Source organism: Mesoplodon bidens (genome assembly GCF_964165515.1).
Source record: "Mesoplodon bidens genome assembly, chromosome: 3".
NCBI lineage: Eukaryota > Metazoa > Chordata > Mammalia > Artiodactyla > Ziphiidae > Mesoplodon > Mesoplodon bidens.
In genome coordinates this window covers 111294916-111319793 of record NC_138178.1, presented here as the reverse complement: position 1 = coordinate 111319793, position 24878 = coordinate 111294916, and the positions used below count along the sequence as shown (strand labels likewise).

General features: G+C 39.7%; 1 protein-coding gene and 1 pseudogene across 2 annotated transcripts in view; both read left to right on the top strand.

Moving 5' to 3' along the window:
• Positions 1-24878, top strand: part of STRN3 (striatin 3) — a 115561-nt gene that overhangs the window by 12071 nt on the left and 78612 nt on the right. The window lies entirely within an intron of this gene.
• On the top strand, positions 6228-9185 carry LOC308614656 (heparan sulfate 2-O-sulfotransferase 1-like; annotated as a pseudogene). The gene has a single exon. The product of its transcript is annotated as a heparan sulfate 2-O-sulfotransferase 1-like (transcript).

Here is a 24878-nt window from a genome sequence, read left to right as displayed (position 1 = left end):
AAAAAATGGACCAGACTTCCATAAGCTTATATTTCATAAGAGAGGGTGGGGGTGGGGTCGAGACTCTGGAAAGTATATAATTATGAATCTTTATACTTCGCATATATCACTGCACCCTGGTCATTTTCTTCTTAATATTTAATGTAACTTGTAATTTTAAAAATTGTCTTACCCCCCTCACGCACACTTTTAAGATTGATTGTAAGCTCTTTGAGAGGAGGGACCTGTCTTTTTGCAAAAATTAATGTATACCCAGTGTGACAGTAAAGGGTCTGGCACATAATAGGTGTTTGCTAAATATTTATTAAATGAGTGAAGTTGCTGAGGATGTTTGATTAAGCTGTTAGATATGAGAAAATGAATTGTAATTTTTATAGTACCATACGGAAAAAAGCCCACAAGATAGAGATAACACCAGTAGTAAATGACTACTCTTCCCTCATGCCCTCATTTGATATTGGAATGAAACCAAGCTTTCTGTTTTTTATTATAATGCATTCAAAATACCTTAGTCCTGTCTCCCCCTTGTGGGAAATAGAGTATAAGAGAGATCACAACTGCAGTTAAAATGAATCTGTGCTTGGGATTAATGCATGGGGGTCGAGGTTACTTTTTCCCGTCAAATAGTAATGAATGGTTTTTATGAAGAATATTTGATGACTAGGCAATGCTTATGATAAACTAAAAAGCAGAGTTCCATATTATGTGCTAAATCAGCTATGTTAAAAATTATGTTGAACAACCCAATACAAATGTTTTAAAATACCTTTGTGATTTTTGGGTGATGGGATTATTGGCAACCTTTCTATTTTCCCTATTAAAAAATAAATAAAAGGCCCAGCAAACATAAAGTAGGTATTTTCTTTTACTGAAATGGATATTTCAGAAATGGAGTGTTTATTTTGTTTTATTGTTTTATTTATGGCTGCATTGGGTCTTTGTTGCTGTGTGCAGGCTTTCTCTAGTTGCAGCGAGTGGGGGCTACTCTTCGTTGTGGTGCATGGGCTTCTCATTGCCGTGGCTTCTCTTGTTGCAGACCACGGGCTCTAGGCCTGCGGGCTTCAGTAGTTGTGGCTTGCGGGCTCTAGAGCGCAAGCTCAGTAGTTGTGGCACATGGGCTTAGTTGCTCCACGCCATGTGAGATCTTCCTGGACCAGGGCTCGAAGCCGTGTCCCCTGCATTGGCAAGCGGATTCTTAACCACTGTGCCACCAGGGAAGCCCCCTGGAGTGTTTCTTTATGTACATATATATAAAGAGAGACAGGGAGACACAGATGAGCAGACACCATTGAAAAATACTTTATCATAAAACAGCAAGTTGAGCTTAGTATTTTTAATGAGTTTATATACTAGTTTATCTTTTCCCTATTTTCTTTTTTTTCTTTTTTGCTGTACGTGGGCCTCCCATCGCTGTTGTCTCCCCCACTGTGGAGCACAGGCTCCGGACACGCAGGCCCAGTGGCCATGGCCCACGGGGTCCAGCCACTCTGTAGCATGTGGGATCCTCCCAGACCAGGGCACAAACCCGTGTCCCCTGCATCAGCAGGCAGACTCTCAACCACTGCGCCACCAGGGAAGCCCCCATTTTCTTTTTTAATTGATTTCTTTAAAAACTTACAAATACCGTGTTTTACTCATGAAGATTTTTTGATGTTTTAAAATTTTTTGTGGTTGGATTTAGTTGCTTTTATTTATTTTGTAAATTTTTACTTTAGTGTTTTTTTTTTAATTTTTAAAATTTATTGCAGTGTTGGGTCTTCATTGCTGCGAGTGGGCTTCTCATTGTGGTGGCTTCGTGTTGCGGAGCACGGGCTCCAGGCGCACAGGCTTCAGTAGTTGTGGCACATGGGCTCAGTAGTTGTGGCTCGCGGGCTCTAGAGCATAGGCTCAGTAGTTGTGGCACACCGGCTTAGTTGTTCCGCGGCACGTGGGATCTTCCCAGACCAGGGCTCGAACCCATGTCCCCTGCGTTGGCAGGCAGATTCTTAACCACTGCGCCACCAGCAAAGCCCTTTACATTACTTTTTAATTCTTAGTTATTGTTAAAGTAATATATGAATATTAAGCTACAGAAATGTCAAAAATAAAGTAGTGCCTTTTTGGTAATCTTAATCTAGGAACAGCACTGCATTTTGGGTGTATATCTTTTCAGAACTTTTTCTGTACAGTAGTCTCCCTTTATCTACAGGGAATACATTCCAGACGCCCCAGTGGATTCCTGAAACCATGGATATAGTACCTTACCCTATATATGCTGTGACGGTTTATCACACCTCTTACATCTCCATACCATATTTCAGTATAGGTAATAAAGTTAGTTAAATCATTAGCTTTTATGTTATTGTGACCTTGTAAATAATATTCTTCTGTGTCAAGTATAATAATTTATGTATAGTATAATTTGTGAGTCAAAAAGTATACTGTGAATACTGTTCCTTTTCTGCACAACTTTTTGTTTTTCTTGGAGTTCCTTGCCTCCATTTTTTATTTGTTTAGTTTTCTATGTATCTATTGCTGTTTTTCCAAAAGGTGTTAAAAATCTCTCAGGGTTTTCAAACTCTCAAGCACATCACATCTGTTGTTAGTTCTGCCTCTTGTATGGAGGGATTGGAGTGGGGAGAACTTGACTTCAGAACTGTCACTCTCCTTGCTCTGATCTAGACTTGTCCTTAAGGCTTGTTGTAGAGTTATTATTCTGTAACTTCTGTACTCTTTTCAAAAAGGGAATCCCCTGCACCCCCACCACACCCCCTTTCTTTTCCCACTGGCTCCCTTTCTGCCTACTGTCTTGGCTTATTTAGTCCTTCGTTTGGCTGAAATATGTTATCTGGTTGTTTCTTGAGAAAAGTTGCATAGGAGGTAAATTTTAGGGACTTGTATCTTTTTTTAAAAATCTGTATTTTATTTTCACATTTGATTGGTAGTTTGGCTGGAATTGATTGGTAGTTTGGCTGGAAATAAGTTTACATCAGCATTTCAAAGACATTTCTCTTGTCTTTGAACTTTCAATGTTGCTTTTGAAGAGTTTGATTATATAAATTTATTTTATTTATTTTTGGCTGCATTGGGTCTTCGTTGCTCTGCGTGGGCTTTCTCTAGTTGTGGAAAGCAGGGCCTACTCTTCGTTTTGGTGCACAGGCTTCTCATTGCAGTGGTTTCTCTTGTTGCCGAGCATGGGCTCTAGGCGCGCAGACTTCAGTAGTTGTGGCACGTGGGCTCTAGAGCGCAGGCTCAGTAGCTGTGGCACACGGGCTTAGTTGCTCCGCAGCATGTGGGATCTTCCAGGACCAAGGCTGTAACCCGTGTCCCCTGCATTGGCAGGCGGATTCTTAACCACTGTGCCACCAGGGAAGCCCGCTGTTCAGTTTCTTGATCCTTTTTTTTTTTTTGTATGTGATTTGAATTTTTTTCTAGGTATCTTTTGTTTATACTGGTGTTGTTAAATTTTATGAAAATGCATATCGTATCAGGCATTGAGAGAATTCTTTTTCTCCGTAATCCAGTATTTCTCAGTAGAGGGCACTGTGGGCATTTAAGTAGTACCATTTTTGTGTTTGACTGTATTGTGCTTATGGGGCTTTGAGCACCCTGGCTCCCAGAACTAAATGCCAGAATAACCCATTAGTTTTGGGGACAACTAAAAATGTCCCCAGACATTTCCAAACACCCCCTTGGGAGAGGCAGTACTAATCTCTTTTGAGAAGGGTTATTGTAGTCCCGAGTCCTTAGGGCACTTTTTTGTTCAGTTGATGATGGACCTACTGATTTAAAATTTTTCTTCTGTTTCCTGATTTTCTCTTTTTGGTCTGTTTTCTGAGATACTTTCTTCAACTATATTTTTCAATCCTGTTATCTTGAATTTGTAAAGGTATTTTCTTATTTGAATTTTTAAAATTAATGCTATTCTGTTTTTATTTAATATATATTTGTTGTTGAAGTTTTCTTTCCCTTAATTGTCAGTTTTCTCTGAATTTCTTGTTTTTCTTTTGCTTCCCTTCTTTCTTACCTCATGCTGTCCTCACATATTGGTGACCATTGACTGTCTGTCTTTAAAAGTAAAGTACTATAAGGCTGGATGGTAGCTGTGACCCTTTTTGCCGCTTTTCTTAAAACTCATTTTCATTTCCATTTTTTCCAGAATGGCCTTCTTCCTAATATTAGTTTTTAAAAGTCATTGACTGGAATTTTAATCTTTAGCCTTTGCACAGGCTTGTTTTCTTAAATCTTTAACTGTTTGTAATTGGTTCAGTTATTCTTTGAGTTCTTGTATAGACTTCTTTCAGTCTCAAATGTCCATCATTGTCATTTTTTCAAATTATATCTATATAGAAATAATTTACTATTCTTGTGTTGCATTTTGTTTAGAGCCTACTTGCAGGATAATATTCTGTCTCTGCTGAACTTTTTGGACTGTAGTTTTCTTCAAGTCTTGTTAGTTCTTTCCAGAATTTCTTTCTTATTTCTTATGTCTTCCATTGTGGTCACTTTCTCCCTAGATTCTTATTTCCAGTTTACCAGCCTTACATAAATTTCAGCTCCTTGACTTTTCTTTAGTTATTCCTGTAGCCATACTGTATCTTTCTGGTTTGTAGTGTCCTTTAGTTCTGTGCTGTTGTTTTCACTGTTTCTGGTGTCCTTAAATACCAGTTTTTGTAAACCAGGTTCAGTTTTTCTTTTTTTTAAGTCCCCTTCTTTAAGCCAGTGGTATGTCAAACCTTTAGCTTCTGTTGTGCTGTCTGGTATAAACAAATATATGGCATCTGGTATAAATTTCTTTTTATTTAAATTCAGTCTCTAAAGAAAAAAGTTGTTTTTTTTCTTTTAAAGTAACAGTATGTCATTTTTACTGCCCTTTAATACATATTAAAATAACTGACTTTTCCCCCCGGTGTTTTTTTTTTAAATTTATTTGGTTGTGCCAGGTCTTAGTTGTGGCTCACAGGCTCCTTAGTTGTGGCTCGCCGGCTCCTTGGTTGTGGCATGCGAACTCTTAGTTGTGGCATGCATGTGGGATCTAGTTCCCTGACCAGGGATTGAACCCGGGTCCCCTGCATTGGGAGCTCAGAGACTTAACCATTGTGCCACCAGGGAAGTCCCTCCCCACCCCAACCCCAGTTTTTTATTGTGGTAAAATACACAACAAAATTTACCAGCTTAATTTTTTTTTTTTTTTTTTGGTGGTACACGGGCCTCTCACTGTTGTGGCCTCTCCCGTTGCAGAGCACAGGCTCTGGATGCGCAGGCTCAGTGGCCATGGCTCACGGGCCTAGCCGCTCTGCGGCATGTGGGATCTTCCCGGACCAGGGCACAAACCCGTGTCCCCTGCATCGGCAGGTGGACTCTCAACCACTGCGCCACCAGGGAAGCCCCATCTTAATTATTATTATTATTATTATTTTTGAGATTTTTTTTTTTTAGTTTCTGCTTTATTTAATTATTTTTAAGTATACACTTTAGTGGTATTAAGTACATTCATATTGTGCAACCATCACCACAATCCATCTCCAAAACTTTTCATGCTATAAAACTGAAATTCTGTACACATTAAACAATAAGTATCCCCTGTCCCATTAGTCCCTGGTAAGCATCGTTCTACTTTATGTCTCTGTGAATTTGATTACTCTGGGTAACTCATGTAAGTGAAATAATTCAGTATTTGTCTTTTTGCGACTGGTTTATTTTATTTACCATTATGTCATCAAAGTTCATCCATGTTGCAGCATGTGTCAAAATTTCCTCCCTTTTTAAGGGTGAATAATATTCCATTTTATGCATTACCACAGTTTGCTTACCCATTTGTCAGCTGATGGACAGTTGGGTTGCTTCCACTTTTTAGCTATTGTGAATAATACTGCTAAAACATGGGTGTACAGATATCTCTTCAAGACTCTGCTTTCACTTCTATTGATATAACTGAATTTTACTTGTTAATGAAATTGATATATTCAGGGGCCAAGGGCGGTGCAGCTGCAGCCACAGCGCTGGTGGAGGAGAGCGTGGCCGCGAGCAAAGGCGGGAGGGAGGGAAGAAAGGAAGAGAGGGAGGTGGGCAGGCAGGTGGGCAGGCAGGCAGGCGGGCGCAGGGGTCGGGGACTGAGGCGGTAGAGGGAGGCGAGAGCCGGGCTGCCGCTTCGCGCTGTGTTTGCTGCGCGGGCTTTTGTGGGGGCAGCCGTGGCCTCGGCCGAGGAGAAGCAGCGCTGGTGGTGTAGGTGCTGACGCCTGGGGGCGGGGGACTGGGGAGGCGAGAAGGGGGGTCGCTGCAGTGGTTCTCGCGCTCTCCTTGCCTTTCTCCTGGCTTGGTGGGTTCCTCCCGGTGTTTCCCTCGCCTCCTGGGCCCCTATCCCCGCCCCCTGCGGTATGTCTTGATTGTGAGCAGCAGGTTTCATGGGGCTCCTCAGGATGATGCCGCCCAAGTTGCAGCTGCTCATGGTGGTGGCCTTCGCAGTGGCAGTGCTCTTCTTGGAGAACCAGATCCAGAAACTGGAGGAGTCCCAGTTGAAGCTAGAAAGGGCTATTGCAAGACATGAAGTTCGAGAGATTGAGCAGCAACATACGATGGATAGCCCTTGGCAAGATGCAGCTTTAGATGAGGAAGAGGACATGGTGGTCATTTATAAGAGTCCCCAAAACTGCAAGCACCTCTTTTACCAATATTGCTTATGATCTATGTGCAAAGAATAAATACCATGTTCTTCACATCAACACTACCAAAAATAATCCAGTAATGTCACTGCAAGATCAGGTGTGCTTTGTAAAGAATATAACTCCCTGGAAAGAGATGAAACCAGGGTTTTATCATAGACACATTTCTTATTTGGATTTTGCAAAATTTGATGTGAAGAAGAAGCCAATTTACATTAATGTCATAAGGGATCCTATTGAGAGGCTAGTTTCTTACTCTTACTTTCTGAGATTTGGAGATGATTATAGACTGGGGTTAAGAACACGAAAACAAGGGGACAAGAAGACCTTTGATGAATGGGTAGCTGAGGGCAGCTCAGACTGTGCTCCAGAGAAGCTCTGGCTTCAAATCCCTTTCTTCTGTGGCCACAGCTCAGAATTTTGGAATGTAGGAAGCAGGTGGGCTACAGATCAAGCCAAATATAACCTAGTTAATGTATAGTTTCTGGTGGGAGTTACTTAAGAGCTTGAAGATTTTATCATGTTATTGGAGGCAGCTTCGCCCTGGTTCTTCAGGGGTGCTACAGAACGCTATCGTACGGAAAGAAATCTCACCTTAGGAAAACCACAGAGAAGAAACTCCCTACTTAAACAAACCATTGCAAAACTACAGCAGTCTGACATTTGGAAAATGGAGAATGAGTTGGCACTAGAGCAGTTCCAATGCATCAGAGCCCATGCTGTACAAAAAAAAAGATGGAGACCTCTGCATCCTTGCACAGATTTTTTTCTATGAAAAGATTTACCCTAAATCGAACTGAGTACAAGATGTGGCAGTTAGATTCTTGAACTACAACTTTGACCCTGTCTTCACCTTAGTTCTCAGCTCCACAACTTGGATTGCTGATGGGTATATAAGACAGTTTGTATTGAACCGAGTTAGAATACAGACAGTGATGTCAAGGAAGTAGATTCTGGCTGATATGTCAGTGGTCTAGGAAGTTTAAGTTTCAGCCTTTTTTTTTTTTTTTCCTGGTTAAATTTTGGTGGGAGTTACAACCTCCTGCCTGGACAAAACCTACACATCACCTAAAATAAACACATAGCAGGTCTAATTGAAGGCTAAATACTGAAATACAGTTTCAGAAAAAGTTCTGATACTGGTTGTTTTTTTTTTTAGATGTTGGGGGTAGGAGTTTATTAATTAATTTATTTAATTTTTGCTGTGTTGGGTCTTCGTTTCTGTGCGAGGGCTTTCTCTAGTTGTGGCAAGTGGGGGCCACTCTTCATCGCGGTGCGCGGGCCTCTCACTATCGCAGCCTTTCTTGTTGCAGAGCACAGGCTCCAGACGCACAGGCTCAGTAGTTGTGGCTCACGGGCCTAGTTGCTCCGCGGCATGTGGGATCCTCCCAGACCAGGGCTCGAACCCGTGTCTCCTACATTAGCAGGCAGACTCTCAACCACAGCGCCACCAGGGAAGCCCTCTGATACTGTTTTTGATAAAGCATTTTTTTCAACTAACCATGAATGAAGATGAATCCATTTGCTACTTCCACCTTCACCTGGAGGTTTGCATTATACACCACTACTGGATGGTGTTATTAACTGTTTGGCAGTGTGTACTTTGTTTTTGTGAATCACGTCCCATGAAATTTATTGAAATGTTTGATCACGTTTGCTAAGAATGTTTCTGCTGTAGTTGGAACTTCCCTTATTTATGTAGGTCATTTTAATTTGCTTAAAAAAATGATTATTAGTGTTAAAAATCAATTTAAACCATTATTAATACTGTAAAAAAGAATCAAAGCAGTATTTCTCATTCCTGTCTCCCCAATATCCAAGATTAGGGAAACACTTCAAAGAATGTTGACATTGCCTGAAGTTTTGGTTAAGGCTTCCACACATGAATATCAAAAAAATAAGTTTAGTATTTGTTTCTCAATCGGTTATTTGTAAAGGTGTAAACTGAGGTATTGGTGAGTCCATATTATAACTCCGTTAGTGAGCTGTGGTATGGGTAGGATTTTCCTACTTCTGTACTTTTACTTGTAGACTGTTTTAACTAAGGTGCTTTATAATGTGTTTTAAAGCATTGCATTTACAAAAAAAAAAGGAAAATGCTGTAAATATTGCATATTTTATGTATTTGGACCAAAAGGTTATAAGTAATAAGACAAAAGTGGTTTTGCACCAGTTTTATTATGTCAAGTAAAACCATCAAACCTACTGTTCTCATATTTCTCATTTAACTTTACTGTTAAGATATCACTGAAATGAACTTCAGTAACCTTTCAATTTTGATATGCAGTACATTATTCATAATTGGGGGAAGTAGTTATAGTGGAGAGAGTACTGGGTGAGGAGTCAGAAAACTCTATTTCTTGTCCTGGCTCTGCCACTTATCAGCTGTGTGATCTTGGGCAAATCACTTAACCTCTCTCTGCCGCAGTTTCCTCATCCTGATATGAGGATAATAATACCTGCTGTACCTACCTCACAGGGGTGTTGTGAGGATTAAATGAGATGGCATGTGAAAGCACTTTGAAAACTAATGCGCTATATAAACATAAGGTATTATGGAAACATCTTTAACATATAGTTTCATACCATTCGTTTTTTTTTTTAACAAAGAAAAGGTCCAGGGCTTCCCTGGTGGCGCAGTGGTTGAGAGTCCGCCTGCTGACGCAGGGGACGCAGGTTCGTGCCCCGGTCCGGGAGGATCCCACGTGCCGCGGAGCGGCTGGGCCCGTGAGCCATGGCCGCTGGGCCTGCGCGTCCAGAGCCTGTGCTCCACAACGGGAGAGGCCACAGCAGTGAGAGGCCCGTGTACCACAAAAAAAAAAAAAGAAAGAAAAGGTCCACTTAAAAGCTGGTTGAAAAAAGTTAATCTTTTTGTTTTGTTTTGTTTGTTTTTTGGTACACGGACCTCTCACTGTTGTGGCCTCTCCCGTTGCGGAGCACAGGCTCCGGACGCGCAGGCCCAGCGGCCATGGCTCACGGGCCCAGCCGCTCCGCGGCACGTGGGATCTTCCCGGACCGGGGCACGAACCTGCGTCCCCTGCGTCAGCAGGCGGACTCTCAACCACTGCGCCACCAGGGAAGCCCTGAAAAAAGTTAACCTTGATATAAATTTGTGTTTAATAAATATCTTCTCAGTGGAAAAAAATTGATATATTTTATAGACTCTTCATCTGGTATGGCACTCTTTTCAAACTCTGAGTTCTACACATTCATTTCTTTTTACTGATCCTTCTAAAGTGTGAGCACTTTTTGTTTTAAGTTATAAGAATGCATGAAATTTTGGTGTACAGTTTTACATGAAATCACATGACTGCTGATTTAAGACAACAGTGTCCAATAATACCTATCAGAATTTGATTTAGATACTAATTTCAACAGAAATGTGCAGGGCTAGGTACTCTCTGTAAATCTTCAACACTACCACCTCCCCCTCTGACTCAGCAGATGTCTTTACCTACTACTTAACAGAGAAAATAGCAAACCCATCAGATGGGGAGTTCTTTATATTCCTGCTACTAAATCTACAAATTGTACATGTAGACATATATTGTTTTTCTTGGGCCATTCTTAAAATGGGAGACATTTCGTATAAGGCTTACCTCTACTGGTTGTTCATTTGTTGGGTGTTTATTGAGCACTCAGTAGGTGTGTGAGAGGCACTGAGGATAAAGCTATAAACAAAGTAAAACTCCTGCCCTCCTTAAGGTTAAATTCTAGTGGGTCGAGAAAGGAAAATTTTGTTTGTCAGATAGGGATAAGTGCTTTAGAGGAAACGGGATAAGTGAAAGAAAAGTTTGTCAGATGAGGATAAGTGCTATAGAGGAAAGTAAAGCAGAGAGAAGAGTGATAAGGAGTGGATCTGTGTGTAAGAGATTACTATTTCAAAGGTTCCTTGGGGAAGACATCACTGCTGAGATTAGATACCTTTGTTTCTCCCTTCCTTCTTAACTGCCTTCTTTTGTATTAAACAGATATCTTTTAATGTTCCATTTTAACTCCTTGTTCTTTTATTGTATATTTTTAAAAGATTTATTTATTTTTTTAAATTTTGGCTGTGTTGGGTCTTAGTTGTGGCACATGGGGTCTTCGTTGAGTCATGCAGGATCTTTCATTGCGGTGCGTGGGCTTCTCTCATCGTGGCATGCGGGTTTTCTCTTCTCTAGTTATGGCTTGCAGGCTCCAGGGCATGTGGGCTCTGTAGTTGTGGCACACGGGTTCCAGAGCATGTGGGTTCTGTGGTTTGCGGCACTTGGGCTCTAGTTGAGGTGTGCGAACTCAGTAGTTGTGGCTCACGGGCTTAGTTGCTCCCAGGAATGTGGGATCTTGGTTCCCTGACCAGGGATCCAACCCACGTCCCCTGCATTGCAAGGCACATTCTTTACCACTGGACCACCAGGGAAGTCCCCTTTTACTGTGTTTTTGTTGTTGTTGTTTTCTTAGTCATGGTTCTGGGGGTTGTCACTACCATTTTATCTAGTTTGAATACCAATTCAATTACAATAATATATAAAAACTTTCTTCCTATAAAGCTCCATTCCCTTCCCCCTCCTTTGTGTTGTTATCCTGCAAGTTACATCTTTATCTATTGTATACTTACCAACCATCTTTCTAACTATTGCTTGGTGTTTTTGTGTTTTAAATAAGATAGGAGGAAAAAAAGAGAAAAACAAATACATGTATACTGTTTTTTATAGTTACCTATGAAGTTACTTGTACTGGTGCTCTGTATTTTTCATATGGATTTGAATTACTGTTTAGTGTTATTTCATTTCAGCTGAAGTGCTCCTCTTAGTATTTCTTTTAGGGCAAGTCTACTAGCTTACTCAGTTTTGTTGATCAGCAATGTCTCCTGCAGTTCTGAAGGATAGTCTTGTTGGATATGGAATTACTGGTTGATAGTCTTTTTTCCACAGCACTTTGAACATATCATCCCATTGCCTCCATGGTTTCTGATGAGAAATCAGCTGTTGATCTTGAAAGGATCCTTTATTTGTGATGAGTCGCATTTTTCTCTTTTTCGTTGGCTTTCAGCAGTTAATGTGTGTTGGTGTTGATGCCTTTGAGTTTATCCTCCTGAAGTTTTTTGAGCCTCTTGGATGTGTAGATTAATGTGTTTTTCAAATTTAGGAAATTTTTGGCCTTAATTTCTTCAAATATTCTATCCTTTTCTCTGTCTCCTCTTCATTATGTGTATGTTGGTGTGCTTAATGGTGTCCCACAGATTTCTGAGTCTCTGATCTTTTTTTTTTTCATTCTTTATTCTTCCTGTTCCTGAGACTGGCTGATCTCAGTTGACCTATTTTCAAGTTTGCTTATTCTTTCTTCTGCCTGCTCGTATCTACTATTGAGCCCCTCTATTGAATTTTTTATTTTATTACTATATTATTCAAATCTATAATTTCTATTTGATCTTTTTTAGAAAATGATTTTTTTTTTTTTTTTTTTTTTTTTTTTTGCGGTATGTGGGCCTCTCACTGTTGTGGCCTCTCCCGTTGCGGAGCACAGGCTCCAGACGCGCAGGCCCAACGGCCATGGCTCACGGGCCCAGCCGCTCCGCGGCACGTGGGATCTTCCCGGACCGGGGCACGAACCCGTGCTCCCTGCATCGGCAGGCGGACTCCCAACCACTGCGCCACCAGGGAAGCCCTAGAAAATGATTTTTGTCTATTGAGATTGTCCATTTGGGTGAAACATTGTTCTCATATCCTGCTTTAGTTGTTTTAACAAACATAAATTAACTGATTTAAAGTCTTGGTCTAGTAAGTTCAGTGTCTGGGCTTCCTCAGGGATATTGCCGCATGAGCCCACCACCTCTGTGTGTGTGTGTGTGTGTGTGTGTGTGTTTAGAGTGTACTTTCTTTTTCTTTGTATGCTTTTAATTTTTTGCCAACTGGACATTTTTAAATAATGTAACAACTGTACAAATCAGATTTTCTCCTCTCCCCAAGATTAATTGATTATCTATTTATTTATGTGACTTTTTTGGTACTAATACTATAAACTCTGTTTTTCTTTTGTTTTATGTGGTCACTAAAGTCTCTGCTCAGTTAGCTTAGTGGTTAAAGTAATGAATAGACATAGGTTTCCTTGGATGCCTGAAACATGTAAATCTTCCAGTCTTTGCTAAGGGGCTCTATGTGTATGTTGAGACATGCCTTCAACACTCAGCTAGGCAACTTACAACTCTGTCTTAACTTTCTTTTCTTGCTTGTGCAGAGCCTAAGGGTTAGCCAGAGGTGAGAGTTTAGGGCTTTCTCAGGTCTTTCCTGAGAATGTACACAGGTTATGTGTGAGTGTAGATTCCCAGGAATATATTGGAGCTTTCCAAAGCCCCCATGGATATCTCATTCCCCAGCTTTTCTTTTTAAGCTTTTTGATTATGCTATTGTTTGCCCCAAATGTTGTCCATAATCTCAGGCAGCTGCAGTGTTTGACAGTTGCCTCTGACCTTTAGAAAGAAGCCTGTTTGCTCTGGATGAGCTCAGAGTCAGGCCACATAAAGACAACTTTGGAAGTAGTAGAGTCTTCCAAGGAACCACCAGACATGTCAAATAATGACAGTTCTCTGGGAGTGGGACTTTTAAGAAGATCCAATCCTATTCTACCCCCCCAGTGGCTGTTGACATTCACTATGACTGCAGGCTGTTGGTTTTCACAGAACTAGGAAGGGGTAGAATGGAAATAGGGTAAATTAAACACCACAAAGCTTGCTGTTCTTACCAAGATTCAGCCATTATTTGGTGAATAAGCATTCCCCAGATTGCTTCAATTCTTTGTAAGTTTCAGAGTTCTGAAAAAGTTGATTCTCCCAGCTTTTGCCAGTGTTCTCACTGCTTTTATGAAGGAGAGAATTTCAGAGGTCTTTACTTGGTAATTCTTGCCGATGAGAATAACAGTTGCACTTAATAAGGAGGTGTGGATTCCTTTCTCCAAGCTCAGAGGGCTCAAGGAGCCTGGGGATTGAGAATTTTCAGGTTAATCAACCCATCTCTCTATCCCATTTTTTCAGGGTTCCAGTGTGTTCTCTTTTCCTGTGCAGGCCTTAACCTTGGCATAGCAGACTTATCCAGATTGAGACTTTACCTTTCTTTGGAGCTCTGCCACTCTTACAATTAAGTCTTGGCCCTTAGCCTTTTGTGGCCTCCTGCTTTTAAAGATTTTGTGCTACCAAAAAAACTTCTGGCTTTTTTACATTTAGTTTTTAATTCCCTATCACTCATTTTAACCTCTTGTTATATTTTTCCAAAGAGTCAGTTGCCTTTAGCAACAGCAACCCAGTTTCATGGTCTTTATAATTACTGTTTTCCTTATATTTCTCAAATATCTGATACACTGCACCTTTTAAGTTCAGGGTTCGGCAAACTATGGCTTGCTGGCCAAACCCACCCTTGGGTCTGCCTGTTTTTGTCATGCCCTATTTTTAAAGAGTTGTAAAACAAAAGCAGAATATGAAATACTATCTGGTACTGTAAAAAAAAAAAAAAAAGTTTGCCAACATTTTCATTCTCTTCCACTGGATAACTACCCAGTTTACCAACAATGGAACTTTTAGCCATTGCACTGCCAGTTTGTGCTCGGTTTCTGTTCTGCCATCACCACTGATAGTGTCCTTTGCCAGCTGGGTGGCTACGTGGATGATGATCCAACTCCAAAACTTCATTTTACAGCCTATTTTCTTGGACCATTCTCAACACCAGTGGCTGCAAGTTGGGTCCCTGGGTAGGCTAACTATGATTAACATGCAGAAATGTTCTTAGGATCAACATCTGTAGAAGGAATGGAAAGGAAGCAGAAGGGGTAAATTGGGCTGTAATGTATTATCAACAAAAGCCATTGTTGCCCCCTTGAGAAACTCTGAAGCTGGGATAACCTGTGGAGTTGTACAAAATTGTGACAGGGTGCTGGGCCCTTATACGACTGTTTTGATCAGTCCCTCCATGAAGGCTGCTAGGGCATGCAGCTGTCTTTAGCTGAGGCAATTCCTGAAAAGGCCTGACAGGTGAAGGCTGTTTGACAGCAGCTGGACAATAAATCTTTCATTTCTGAAGGGAGGTCTGGATAGCACATCAGTGTCTGCTACATAGCTTTATGTGAGTTCTTCTAATTATAATTTTCTTCTAAAATTTTTTTTAATTGTAACTTTAATTAATAAGTTTTTTCTCATGAGAAAGCTGTAAAATAGAATTCTTTTAAGAACTATATACATTTTTACTCATAATAAGATGGACAATTTTTTCCTAAGGCATTTTTGAAAAACTGAGCTATTTTAGTTTTGATTTGTGTCATTTTAATATCAGAAGTGTCATCATAGAATTCTGAAATGCTAGTCTTAGTGGTTGAAATTTACAACTAGCAGATCTTAAGAAGACATCTAATTCAGCCCTCCCATTTGACAAATGAGTAAGCTGAGAATGAGTGAGCTAAGGGGTTATAAAGCTAGTTAGTGACAAGTAAGGATTAGAATATAGGTTTCCAAACTCCTGACTAGTATCCTTGTATCAGTATTCCTTATCTTAGTTTCTTATAATAATTTCTAAGAAAAGAGTATTAGGGTTCTGAAACTGAGCAAGAGTTTTTTTATGGCCTTTAAAGTCATTTTGTTGCTCCTGGGAACCATGGTAAACAGTATGCAAATGCTTCAGTGATGACAACAGCAATAATAATAAAGCCAACTTTTGGAGTATATCATTTTCATCAGTCCTGAAATCATTTTGGACAGATGAATCGGATTTATTTTTAAACTTTCTGGAAGATGATTCCGCAGTTATCTTTGGAAACTTCTTCCTGATGACTATGGGTTATCAGATAATGGAAACTCTTCACTATTTGCTGGCAGGATCATACAGTGAACATATGATTCTCAAATGAGGTCTGAAAGTGCTCTACAAATGTTAAAATTTAGTATTTTATTTTCAATGGTAGATTATCTTAAACATGTTCTGGATCACCTGAGTCATAATTGAATACTTTCACTTGATGCTGGGGTTAAAATATGTGTTAGTTTTTGGTGGTGCCAAGTGTTACTGTTTTGGTTGTTAGGGACTTATTAGTCCCTAAGGAAAAGAATAGAAGTACTAGTCTTAATGAATAAGATGCTTTTGAGTTAAGTGAAGACCAAATGCTTTTTTAGCATCAGGAATTAATGTTTCATAATAATGTGAAACTGAGAAAAATTTACCTGCTTTATTACCATTTAGTAGTACAGGCATTCCAATCTTAAAGGAAGCTTATGGTGGTTCAGTTAGTGCCATTTTTGTGTTGTGAGCACAGATTTATTCAGCAAAAACATGCCATTTATTTTTTTAAGTGTTTATGTTAAATTGAATTTTATTTAGAAGTTTTGTATTGGGTTTTTGGTTTATCTGACTTTCTGTATTTATGTAAGATCTGTATGCATAAAGAGTTTACTTAAAGGTTTATGTTTTTCAACTATACTGTGATAAAAATTAATTTTTAAAAAGTTAATGTTTGCATAGGTTTAAATAACGTTAGGATTACAACTTTTGTAAATAACTGGAAATTGCAGGAATGCTTCTCCTTTTTAAGGGGTCTCTAAATTATTGAAGTTTGAGAATGTCTTTCTTCAGAGTTCTAAGTTGACGTTGGGTTACCTAAAAGTACATACTTAAACTTTATGAAGGTTTTAATGAACATGCAGTCATATTAATATATGTGTGTGTGTAGGCAAGGAAGGAGGAAAGGGGAGATTTTCTTGTGTAGAAGAAAAATATTATAAATTATAATAATAGGAATTAGGTTTCTTCTGAATAAAAAGGGTTTGATGCCGTTGACTCCTGGGAGGAAGTTATGATAATTTCAGTCTTCAAACATTCACTCTGTTTCTCATGCTATATTGAATTCTTTTGAATGTTCTAACTCTTGAAAAAAATTCTGTAGTGAATCTCGTAATGAAAAACCTGCTAATTTGTTTTGTAAGTTGAAATTTTGGCAGATTGTTATTTAGTAGAGTTTAAGTATTTATGATGGGCTGTCATGATCTGCCTGGGAAGATCTACTCGATAAATCTAATTGTAGATAAATACCTGTTTTGGGGTCAGGCACAACTTGTAGTTTACTCACATTATTATATAATAGGGGAATATAAATGTATATGAAAATAATTGTGATGAATTCAGCTGAGTATAGAAGTTTTATTGAGTGAGTACTTACTCTTGAGATATTTCACTAATTTTAATTTATAATCTTAATAAGATATTGTTTGTCACCACCATTTTCCTTCTAATTTTCATCTATATGTATGTCATTAAACTTTCCACAGGCCTTTTTTTTTTTCTTTCCTTCCTTCCTCACCCCTCCACCTGCCCCCCCCCCTTTCTCCCTGGCCTGCTAGTTGCCACACACTGTTCTAAATGCTTGGGATATAACCATGAACTAAACAATCAAATATTCCTGCTCTCATGAAACTTAGATTCTTGTGGGGTCTGAGGATGGGAAGAAACAAGCAATAACATGTAAATAAATTGTTGAGAAACTGTATGAATAGATAAAAAAAAAATTTTTGTTAGAAAGTGATTGTTGTGGTAAGAGAAAAAAGTAGAGGAGGGTTAAGGCAATTAAGAGTTTATGGGGGGCTTCCCTGGTGGCACAGTGGTTGAGAGTCCGCCTGCTGATGCAGGGGACGCGGGTTCGTGCCATGGTCCGGGAGGATCCCACATGCCACAGAGCGGCTGGGCCCGTGAGCCATGGCCACTGGGCCTGCGCGGCTGGAGCCTGTGCCCCGCAACGGGGGGGGGGTGGCCACAACAGTGAGCGGCCCACGTACCACAAAAAAAAATAAAAGAGTATATGGGGAGGGCTTCCCTGGTGGCGCAGTGGTTAAGGATCCGCCTGCCAATGCAGGGAGCACGGGTTCGAGTCCTGGTCCGGGAAGATCCCACAAGCCGCGGAACAACTAAGCCTGTGCGCCACAACTACTGAAGCCCGCGCGCCTGGAGCCTGTGCTCCGCAGCAAGAGAAGCCACCGCAATGAGAAGCCTATGCACCGCAACGAAGAATAGCCCCTAGTCACTGCAACTAGAGAAAGCCCACGCGCAGCAACAAAGACCCAACGCAGCCATAAATAAATAAATAAACAAATAAATAAATAAATATTTTAAAAAGGATAGTTAGGATAGGTGTCACTGAGAAGAGGACATTTGAGCAAAGTTTTGGGAATGGAGTTAATTTGTGAAGGAAAAACTCACTGGCATTGCTGTTAGTGGAAACGGCCCCACGGCAAATAGGTGTGTGCTTGATGGGTTCAGAAACTAGAAAGATGACCCATGTGGTTAAGGTGGAGTGAAGTCCAGGGGGGGAAGAGTGGTGGGAAAGGATACCTGAGATGTAAAAAGGACCAGACAATTAGGACTTTGTTGGCCATCATAAGGACTTGGGCTTTTATTCTGGGTAAGATGGGTAGCCATTGCAGAGTTTTAAGCAGAAGTGATGTGTCTGGCTTTTTGCGGGGAGGAGTGCACTGGCTGCTGAGTTGAGAATAAGGTGTGTGTGTGTGTGTGTGTGTGTGTGTGTGTGTGTGTGTGTGTGTGTGTGTGTGTGTGTGTGTGTGTGTGTGTGTGTGTGTGTGTGTGTGTGTGTGTGTGTGTGTGTGTGTGTGTACGCACGCACGTATCTCCCATGCTTACACAAGTGCATTGCACTTAGACAACTATATATTATGCAGAGTGTAAATATAAGGTCTATATTTCTTAAGCCAGGGATCAAAAGTTGGATTTTAATGCTCATTTAACTAGTAACGGGGCTGTTCAAAACCTGAAATCCAGCAGGAGGACAAATTGTGTGGAAGAAAAAAATTATGCATATTTTTATTAGTGTGAGAAGAGAGAAGATTAATGAATATTTAGAGGGGATGTTAAAATTGATAGCAACATTTTCTTTTTTTTTTGGCCATGCTGCGGCTTACAGGATCTTAATTCTCAGAAAGGGATTGAACCCAGGCCACTACAGTGAAAGCACCGAGTCCTAACCACTGGACAGCCAGGGAATTTTCAATAGCAACATTCTTGATTTTAAAATATTTTTCTTTTAATTGGGGGGACTATAGAAAAGCCTACAAAAGAAAACAAAAATTGCTTATCTCAACACCCAGAGATAACCATTATTAATATTTTGACATTCGGGTATGTATGTGTGAGTGATACTTTTAATGTATTTTTGCCTGAACTGGTAAATTGAAGTATAACATCCACTTAGTAAAGTACTCCAATTTTAAATATATAACTTGATGAATTTTTACAAATTATACACCAATGTAAATACCACTCAAATCAAGATAATATTGCCAGTGCCCTATATGTGTCCACCTTGTTTTCACTTAGTCTCCCCCGCCAACCCCTAGAAGTAACTACTATTCTGACTTCTACATCACAGATTATTTCGTCTGTTTTTACATTTTAACACTAATTTTACAGTAAATATCTAGATTTTTTTCCACTCAACATTGTATTTTCTCTTTTTTGAGCAATGGTTTTATTTTTACTTATTTTTTTTGAATTTTTGAGTTTTATTTTTTTATACAGCAGTTTCTTATTAGTTACTTGTTTTATACATATTAGTGTACATATGTCAATCCCAATTTCCCAATTCATCCCACCCCCACCCCCCCAACACCCCACCACTTTCCCCCCTTGGTGTCCATACATTTGTTCTTCACATCTGTATCTCTATTTCTACCCTGCAAACCAGTTCATCTGTACCATTTTTCTAGATTCTACATATATGAGTTAATATAAGATATTTGTTTTTCTCTTTCTGACTTCTTTCTGTATGACAGTCTCTAGATCCACCCATGTATCTACAAATGATCCAGTTTCATTCATTTTCATGGCTGAGTAATATTCCATTCTATATATGTACCACATCTTCTTTATCCATTCATCTGTCGATGGGCATTTAGGTTGCTTCCATGACCTGGCTATTGTAAATAGTGCTGCAATGAACATTGGGGTGCATGTGTCATTTTGAATTATGGTTTCCTCTGGGTATATGGCCAGTAGTGGGATTGCTGGGTCATATGGTAATTCTATTTTTAGCTTTTTTTGTTTGTTTGGTTTTTTTGCGGTACGTGGGCCTCTCACTGTTGTGGCCTCTCCCGTTGCGGAGCACAGGCTCCAGACGTGCAGGCTCAGCAGCCATGGCTCACGGGCCCAGCCGCTCCATGGCATGTGGGATCTTCCCGGACCGGGGCACGAACCCGTGTCCCCTGCATCGGCAGGCGGACTCTCAACCACTGCGCCACCAGGGAAGCCCCTATTTTTAGCTTTTTAAGGAACCTCCGTACTGTTCTCTATAGAGGCTGTATCAATTTACATTGCCATCAGCAGTGCAAGAGGGTTCCCTTTTCTCCACATCCTCTCCAGCACTTGTTGTTTGTAGATTTTCTGATGATGCCCTTTCTAACTGGTGTGAGGTTAATACCTCATTGTAGTTTTGATTTGCATTTCTCTAATAATTAGTGATGTTGAGCAGCTTTTCATGTGCTTCTTGGCCATCTGTATGTTTGCTTTGGAGAAATGTCTGTTCAGGTCTTCTGCCCATTTTTGGATTGGGTTGTTTTTTTTTTTAACATGGAGCTGCATGAGCTGTTTATATATTTTGGAGATTAATCCTTTGTCCGTTGATTCGTTTACAAATATTTTTTCCCATTCTGAGGATTGTCTTTTCGTCTTGTTTGTAGTTCCCTTTGCTGTGCAAAAGCTTTTAAGTTTCATTAGATCCCATTTGTTTATTTTTGTTTTTATTTCCATTAAGCTAGGAGGTGGATCACAAAAGATCTTGCTGTAATTTATGTCAAAGAGTGTTCTTCCTGTGTTTTCCTGTAAGAGTTTTATAGTGTCCACTCTTACATTTAGGTTTTTGATCCATTTTGAGTTTATTTTTGTGTATGGTGTTAAGGAGTGTTCTAATTTCATTCTTTTACATGTAGCTGTCTAGTTTTCCCAGCACCACTTATTGAAGAGACTGTCTTTTTCTCCATTGTATATCCTTGCCTCCTTTGTCATAGATTAGTTGACCATAGGTGTGTGGGTTTATCTCTGGGCTTTCTATCCTGTTCCATTGGTCTATGTTTCTGTTTTTGTGCCAGTACCATATTGTCTTGATTACTGTAGCTTTGTAGTATAGTCTGAAGTCAGGGAGTCTGATTTCTCCAGCTCCATTTTTTTCCCTGAAGACTGCTTTGTCTATTTGGGGTCTTCTGTATCTCCATACAAATTTTAAGATTTTTTGTTCTAGTTCTGTAAAAATGTCACTGGTAATTTGATAGGGATTGCATTGAATCTGTAGATTGCTTTGGGTAGTATAGTCATTTTCTCAGTATTAATTCTTCCAATCCAAGAACATGGTATATCTCTCCATCTGTTTGTGTCATCTTTGATTTCTCTCGTTAGTGTCTTATAGTTTTCTGAGTACAGGTCTTTTACCTCCTTAGGTAGGTTTATTCCTAGGTATTTTATTCTTTTCGTTGCAGTGGTGAATGCGATTGTTTCCTTAATTTCTCTTTCTGATCTTTCGTTGTTAGTGTATAGGAATGCAAGAGATTTCTGTGCATTAATTTTGTATCCTGCAGCTTTACCAAATTCATTGATCAGCTCTAGTAGTTTTCTGGTGGCATCTTTAGGATTCTCTATGTATAGTATCATGTCATCTGCAAACAGTGACAGTTTTACTACTTTTCCAGTTTGTATTCCTTTTATTTCTTTTTCTTCTCTGATTGCCATGGCTAGGACTTCCAAAACTATGTTGAATAATAGTGGCGAGTGTGGACATCCTTGTCTTGTTCCTGATCTTAGAGGAAGTGCTTTCAGTTTTTCACCATTGAGAATGGTGTTTGCTGTGGGTTTGTTGTATATGGCCTTTATTATGTTGAGGTAGGTTCCCTCTGTGCCTACTTTCTGGAGAGTTTTTATCATAAATGGTTGTTGAATTTTGTCAACAACTTTTTCTGTGTCTATTGAGATGATCATATGGTTTTTCTCCTTAAATTTGTTAATATGGTGTATCACATTGATTGATTTGTGTATATTAAAGAATCCTTGCATCCCTGGGATAAATCCCACTTGATCATGGTGTATGATCCTTTTAATGTGTTGTTGGATTTTGTTTACTGGTATTTTGTTGAGGATTTTTGCATGTATATTCATCAGTGATATTGGTCTGTAATTTTCTTTGTTTGTAGTATCTTTTGTCTGGTTTTGGTATCAGGTTGATGGTGGCCTCATAGAATGAGTTTGGGACTGTTCCTTCCTCTGCAATTTTTTGGAAGAGTTTGAGAAGGATAGGTGTTAGCTCTTCTCTAAATGTTTGATAGAATTCACCTGTGAAGCCATCTGGTCCTGGACTTTTGTTTGTTGGAAGATTTTTAATCACAGTCTCAGTTTCATTACTTGTGATCGGTCTGCTCATATTTTCTATTTTTTCCTAGTTCAGTCTTGGGAGGTTATATCTTTCTAAGAATTTGTCCATTTCTTCCAGGTTTTCCATTTTAATGGCATAGAGTTGCTTGTAGTAGTCTCTTAGGATGCTTTGTATTTCTGCAGTGTCTGTTGTAACTTCTCCTTTTTCATTTTAAATTTTATTGATTTGAGTCCTCCCTCTCTTTTTCTTGATTAGTCTGGCTAAAGGTTTATCAAATTTTGTTTATCTTCTCAGAGAACCAGCTTTTAGTTTTATTGATCTGTGCTATTTTCATTGTTTCTGTTTCATTTATTTCTGCTCTGATCTTTATGATTTCTTTCTTTCTGCTAACTTTGGGTTTTGTTTGTTCTTCTTTCTCTAGTTCTTTTAGGTGTAAGGTTAGATTGTTTACTTGAGATTTTTCTTGTTTCTTGAGGTAGGCTTGTATAGCCATAAACTTCCCTCTGAGAACTGCTTTTGCTGCATCCCATAGGTTTTGGATCGTTGTGTTTTCATTGTCATTTGTCTCTAGGTATCTTTTGATTTCCTCTTTAATTTCTGCAGTGATCTCTTGGTTATTTAGTAACGTTTAGCCTCCGTGTGTTTGTGTTTTTTACATGTTTTTCCCTGTAATTGATTTCTAATCTCATAGTGTTGTGGTCAGAAAAGATGCTTGATATGATTTCAGTTTTCTTCAATTTACTGAGGCTTGATTTGTGACCCAGGATGTGATCTATCCTGGAGAACGTTCTGTGTGCACTTGAGAAGAAAGTGTAATCTGTTTTTGGATGGAATGTCCTATAAATATCAATTAAATATATCTGGTCTGTTGTGTCATTTAAAGCTTCTGTTTCCTTATTTATTTTCATTTTGGATGATCTGTCCATTGGTGTAAGTGAGGTGTTAAAGTCCCCCACTATTGTGTTACTGTCGATTTCCTCTTTTAGAGCTGTTAGCAGTTGCTTTATATGTTGAGGTGCTCCTATGTGGGGTGCATATATATTTATATTTGTTATATCTTTTTGGATTGATAATGTAGTGTCCTTCCTTGTCTCTTGTAACATTCTTTATTTTAAAGTCTATTTTATCTGATATGAGTACTGCTACTCCAGCTTTCTTTTGATTTCCATTTGCATGGAATATCTTTTTCCATCCCCTCACTTTCAGTCTGTATGTGTTCCTAGGTCTGAAGTGTGTCTCTTGTAGACAGCATATAGATGGGTCTTGTTTTTGTATCCATTCAGCAAGCCTGTGTCTTTTGGTTGGAGCATTTAATCTATTCACGTTTAAGGTAAGTATCGATATGTATGTTCCTATGACCATTTCCTTAATTGTTTTGGGTTTGTTTTTGTAGGTCCTTTTCTACTCTTGTGTTTCCCACTTAGAGAAGTTCCTTTAGCATTTGTTTTAGAGCTGGTTTAGTGGTGCTGAATTCTCTTAGCTTTTGCTTCTCTCTAAAGCTTTTGATTTCTCCATCAAATCTGAATGAGATCCTTGCCAGGTAGAGCAATCTTGGTTGTAGGTTCTTCCCTTTCATCACTTTAAGTATATCATGCCACTCCCTTCTGGCTTGTAGAGTTTCTGTTGAGAAATCAGCTGTTGACCTTATGGGAGTTCCCTTGTATGTTATTTGTCATTTTTCCCTTGTTGCTTTCAATAATTTTTCTTTGTCTTTAATTTTTGCCAGTTTGATTACTGTATGTCTCAGTGTGTTTCTCCTTGGGTTTATCCTGTATGGGACTCTCTGTGCTTGCTGGACTTGGGTGGCTATTTCCTTTCCCATGTTAGGGAAGTTTTCGACTCTGATCTCTTGAAATATTTTCTCAGGTCCTTTCTCTCTCTCCTCATTCTGGGACCCCTATAATGTGAATGTTGTTGTGTTTAATGTTGTCCCAGAGGTCTCTTAGGCTGTCTTCATTTCTTTTCATTCTTTTTTTTTTATTCTGTTCTGCAGCAGTGAGTTCCACCATTCTGTCTTCCAGGTCACTTATCTGTTCTTCTGCCTCAATTATTCTGCAATTGATTCCTTTTTGTGTAGTTTTTATTTCAGTTATTTTATCGTTCGTCTCTGTTTGTTTATTCTTTAATTCGTCTAGGTCTTCGTTAAACATTTCTTGCATCTTCTCGATTTTTGCCTCCATTCTTTTTCCGAGGTCCTGGATCATCTTCACTATCATTATTCTGAATTCTTTTTCTGGAAGGTTGCCTATCTCCACTTCATTTAGTTGTTTTTCTGGGGTTTTATCTTGTTCCTTCATCTGGTACATAGCCCTCTGCCTTTTCATCTCGTCTATCTTTCTGTGTATGTGGTTTTTGTTCCACAGGCTGCAGGATTGTAGTCCTTTTTTTTTTTTTTTTTTTTTTTGCGGTACTTGGGTCTCTCACTGCTGTGGCCTCTCCCGTTGCGGAGCACAGGCTCCGGACACACAGGCTCAGCGGCCATGGCTCACAGGCCCAGCCGCTCCATGGCATGTGGGATCTTCCCGGACCAGGGCACGAACCTGTGTCCCCTGCATCAGCAGGCAGACTCTCAACCACTGCACCACCGGGGTAGCCCAGGATTGTAGTTCTTTTTGCTTCTGCTGTCTGCCCTCTGGTGGATGAGGCTATCTAAGAGGTTTGTGTAAGTTTCCTGATGGGAGGGACTGGTGGTTGGTAGAGCTGACTGTTGCTCTGGTGGGTAGAGCTCAGTAAAACTTTAATCCGCTTGACTGCTGATGGGTGGGGCTGGGTTCCCTCTCTGTTGGTTGTTTGGCCTGAGGCAACCCAACACTGGAGCCTACCTGGGCTCTTTGGTGGGGCTAATGGCATACTCTGGGAGGGCTC